The sequence below is a fragment of the Schistocerca piceifrons genome, unplaced genomic scaffold, assembly GCF_021461385.2.
Source record: "Schistocerca piceifrons isolate TAMUIC-IGC-003096 unplaced genomic scaffold, iqSchPice1.1 HiC_scaffold_1193, whole genome shotgun sequence".
Classification (NCBI taxonomy): domain Eukaryota; kingdom Metazoa; phylum Arthropoda; class Insecta; order Orthoptera; family Acrididae; genus Schistocerca; species Schistocerca piceifrons.
In genome coordinates, this window is record NW_025727008.1 from 80001 (window position 1) to 85000 (window position 5000).

Sequence of the window (5000 nt, forward strand, 5' to 3'; positions counted from 1 at the left end):
CCCGTTCGTGCACCACCCCAACCGCCAAACGCGCACCTCCAGCGGATGAACGGCGGACGTTTCCCGCACTCGTAAAGTGCAATCCACCCCTATAACGTGCGTTTCATGAAGAGTTATTGCCAATATGCGACATTCCCGCTGTCCCTATACATGAGCCGCGACCTGTACCACTTACGAGCGAGAGACGCGATCGCGTTGCTCACTGTACGGCGTCCGATACCGAGCCATCAGCATGTCGGTCCCCATGCGCGTTGCACTCGCACTCGCAGTCGCAAAAACGTGGGGCAAATATATTACGCGGAAGAGTTATAACAGACCGAGCCCCACTGCATGAGGGGAGTCTTTGTCACTAATGTACACAGATGGAACATTTTGGACTGGAACCAGATTACCCGTACACACGGCGCTGATTAGTAATCAATGCAGAGCCATCAAACTACAGAATATATATACAACTGTCCGTATACATGCTGAAAGAGTCTGCCCACAATGGGAACCACACGTCAGCCAGCCACTCTGATCACGCACCACTCTCTGCTTCTAACGGGCGCACATACAATATGTAAGCACCAGCATGGAACAACATCCAGTGCATCCTCTCCGCCACATTACACAATCCACACTATCACAACCAGACCAGGAGGTCCATGCGGAAAATACAATATCCCACCCTTTCGACATCCACCATTGCGCAGATCAGGCACCAACACCCACACATGTCCTATACAACGGTGCACCCAACATCACAATAGTACCTCCTGTCACAGCGCACAAACAATGACATGAGTCAAAGACACAGGTCTGACACAAGCATAGAATTGGAGCGCCGCCTCTAATAAGCCAAAGGTGCATCCTGACGTGACAAATCTGATCATGTCACAAGCATTCACTTACTATAATCACTATCAACGAACCTGCCGCCCCCGCCCCCCCCTACACCTTTCCTTACAACAACGTGTAACCTAACCTAACCTAACCTATGTTGTACCTTAACCTAACCTATGTTGTACCTTAACCTAACCTATGTTGTACCTTAACCTAACCTATGTTGTACCTTAACCTAACCTATGTTGTGCCTTAACCTAACCTATGTTGTGCCTTAACCTAACCTATGTTGTGCCTTAACCTAACCTATGTTGTGCCTTAACCTAACCTATGTTGTGCCTTAACCTAACCTATGTTGTGCCTTAACCTAACCTATGTTGTGCCTTAACCTAACCTATGTTGTGCCTTAACCTAACCTATGTTGTGCCTTAACCTAACCTATGTTGTGCCTTAACCTAACCCATGTTGTGCCTTAACCTAACCCATGTTGTGCCTTAACCTAACCCATGTTGTGCCTTAACCTAACCCATGTTGTGCCTTAACCTAACCCATGTTGTGCCTTAACCTAACCCATGTTGTGCCTTAACCTAACCCATGTTGTGCCTTAACCTAACCCATGTTGTGCCTTAACCTAACCCATGTTGTGCCTTAACCTAACCCATGTTGTGCCTTAACCTAACCCATGTTGTGCCTTAACCTAACCCATGTTGTGCCTTAACCTAACCCATGTTGTGCCTTAACCTAACCCATGTTGTGCCTTAACCTAACCCATGTTGTGCCTTAACCTAACCCATGTTGTGCCTTAACCTAACCCATGTTGTGCCTTAACCTAACCCATGTTGTGCCTTAACCTAACCCATGTTGTGCCTTAACCTAACCCATGTTGTGCCTTAACCTAACCCATGTTGTGCCTTAACCTAACCCATGTTGTGCCTTAACCTAACCCATGTTGTGCCTTAACCTAACCCATGTTGTGCCTTAACCTAACCTATGTTGTGCCTTAACCTAACCCATGTTGTGCCTTAACCTAACCCATGTTGTGCCTTAACCTAACCCATGTTGTGCCTTAACCTAACCCATGTTGTGCCTTAACCTAACCCATGTTGTGCCTTAACCTAACCCATGTTGTGCCTTAACCTAACCCATGTTGTGCCTTAACCTAACCCATGTTGTGCCTTAACCTAACCCATGTTGTGCCTTAACCTAACCCATGTTGTGCCTTAACCTAACCCATGTTGTGCCTTAACCTAACCCATGTTGTGCCTTAACCTAACCCATGTTGTGCCTTAACCTAACCCATGTTGTGCCTTAACCTAACCCATGTCGTGCCTTAACCTAACCCACGTCGTGCCTTAACCTAACCCACGTTGTCGCCTAACGTAACCCACGTTGTCGCCTAAACCTGCTCTGTAATTGTTATACGACTCGTTCAATTAGTGTAGTGTTGCCCACCCGCAACCCTCGCAATATAGTTCGCTACTCGCACTCCCCGCTCCCCTGTGTATCGCTTCATGTTAAACACCTTGCAAGTCTTGCTCACTTTCCACATGCTCCTGCTGTACACTGTAATGTGGATGGCAGCAGGACGTACATGCCGCCCCTCCCCACGTCCCCACCTTGCCCCCTGCCTTCGCAAGCTGGTTGGTGAGAACTTTGCATGTTCAATGCCCTCCGCATGCGACGTACTCAGGCTACGTTGTGGTGCGGCCTGTGTCAACTGTCCGCTAATGTCGTACGCGTAAACCACAATCTGTACTGCACATTCGTCCTTATGTACTGAATGATACATCGTGGCACATGTGTGACCGTACAACGACTGCGCCCAAAAACGGCGGACCATACAGTGCAAATATTGTGCACGCAGCTACGTGTCGTCTCCCTATGAGAGCTGGATTGCAGTGTGGTACGCCATAGAGACGTGTGGGAGGAACGGACGCCGTGGATGGCGATCAGCATGAGCTGTCTGTTGATGTATTCGGACCTAGTCGTCTCTCCTCACACACCGTGATGGCATGGTGCACCGCGTTCCATATCTGCGACATGCTACAGAGGCCGGTTGACAGTCGTTCGAGCAATGGACATCGCATACGTACGGGGGCCACCTTCCACGTATTGTCTAGGCGTGCACATTTTGTTGCGTGTATGTGGGCAGACGTAGTGTGGCGTGACACCTGACACAGGCATGCAATAATCGTGGAAGTTGCAAATGGCGATGGACGCCTGCGTTTTCTGGTGAAGTTACGCAAATGAACAAATGGTAACCTGTTGTGGTGCGGTTGTTCTCGCTAGGGGTGAATCGGTGATGGCGACGATAGGTTGAGGTACTAACCGGTTGTTCCAGCGATACCCACCATGCCGACGAAACTGAACGGCATCTGGGTGTGAAGCGATACGCGGCGGTGGCTGGGTGGGACCGTCCCCGGCCGGTGAGGGGGCGCCTCCCGGCGTGCTGGCCGCGCGGTGCGTGGGCGCACGCGCTACAGCCGGCTGGTGGGGGCGGCCAGTGGCAGGCGCGCCGGCCGACGGACGCGGCAGGCGTCGCAGCTGCGCGCCGGCGCACCCTGCGCGCGGCGCCGTGCGGCCAAAGTAGGTCCTCGCGGGCCCGGTGCGAAGCGCGGTGGACATCTTCAGTGTGCTGGTCCGATTGAGGACTGTGTGCGTTGAGGATGCGCTGCCGCCCGGCGCTCGGCGCCGCGACGCCGTCTGCTGCTCGGTCGCCCCAGCGGTTCTCGCTGGTGGTTTGTATCGCAGCTGTGCGGATGTGTTGGCGCGTGCGCTGTGCTGGGAGAGTTCGCTTCGGCACCCAAGTGGGGCTTTTGTCCTTCTGTGGCGCTGGCGTTGGAGCTGCCGGTCACCGTAGGTGGCGCGTGTTGTCTCCCGCCGGCAATGCCACGACAGCACGCTCCCGGGCCTCTGTCGGCAGCGGCAAGCTCAGTTGGGAGCACGGGTGGTCGCACCGAAAGCGTCTACTCGCCTAACTCCGGGCGATTGCGCCTCTCTCGAACCCGACCAAGTACTTGGGACGGCGCTGCGCGCCGCCGGGACCTGAGAGGGTTTCGAGGTGTATTGTGCAGGGGAGCTCAGCCTCCTCCTGTTTGCAGAATGATTGAGCGGACGCTTGCGTGTTCGCGCGGGCCCCCGGGACACACTCCCGGGCGGCCGGCTGCTCAGCTCTAGTTGACGCAGCTCCCTGGTTGATCCTGCCAGTAGTCATATGCTTGTCTCAAAGATTAAGCCATGCATGTCTCAGTACAAGCCGCATTAAGGTGAAACCGCGAATGGCTCATTAAATCAGTTATGGTTCCTTAGATCGTACCCACGTTACTTGGATAACTGTGGTAATTCTAGAGCTAATACATGCAAACAGAGTCCCGACCAGAGATGGAAGGGACGCTTTTATTAGATCAAAACCAATCGGTCGGCTCGTCCGGTCCGTTTGCCTTGGTGACTCTGAATAACTTTGGGCTGATCGCACGGTCCTCGTACCGGCGACGCATCTTTCAAATGTCTGCCTTATCAACTGTCGATGGTAGGTTCTGCGCCTACCATGGTTGTAACGGGTAACGGGGAATCAGGGTTCGATTCCGGAGAGGGAGCCTGAGAAACGGCTACCACATCCAAGGAAGGCAGCAGGCGCGCAAATTACCCACTCCCGGCACGGGGAGGTAGTGACGAAAAATAACGATACGGGACTCATCCGAGGCCCCGTAATCGGAATGAGTACACTTTAAATCCTTTAACGAGTATCTATTGGAGGGCAAGTCTGGTGCCAGCAGCCGCGGTAATTCCAGCTCCAATAGCGTATATTAAAGTTGTTGCGGTTAAAAAGCTCGTAGTTGGATTTGTGTCCCACGCTGTTGGTTCACCGCCCGTCGGTGTTTAACTGGCATGTATCGTGGGACGTCCTGCCGGTGGGGCGAGCCGAAGGCGTGCGACCGCCCCGTGCGTGCTCGTGCGTCCCGAGGCGGACCCCGTTGAAATCCTACCAGGGTGCTCTTTATTGAGTGTCTCGGTGGGCCGGCACGTTTACTTTGAACAAATTAGAGTGCTTAAAGCAGGCAAGCCCGCCTGAATACTGTGTGCATGGAATAATGGAATAGGACCTCGGTTCTATTTTGTTGGTTTTCGGAACCCGAGGTAATGATTAATAGGGACAGGCGGGGGCATTCGTATTG

The 5000-nt window shown here is 53.0% G+C and overlaps 1 non-coding gene across 1 annotated transcript in view; it reads left to right on the forward strand.

Annotated features, from left to right (window-relative positions):
* Nucleotides 1–4012: 4012 nt before the first annotated feature.
* Nucleotides 4013–5000, forward strand: part of LOC124729131 — a 1909-nt gene continuing 921 nt past the window's right edge. The window contains exon 1 of the ribosomal RNA XR_007007555.1: nt 4013–5000. This exon is cut by the window's right edge and continues 921 nt beyond it. This is a non-coding gene — a ribosomal RNA (small subunit ribosomal RNA).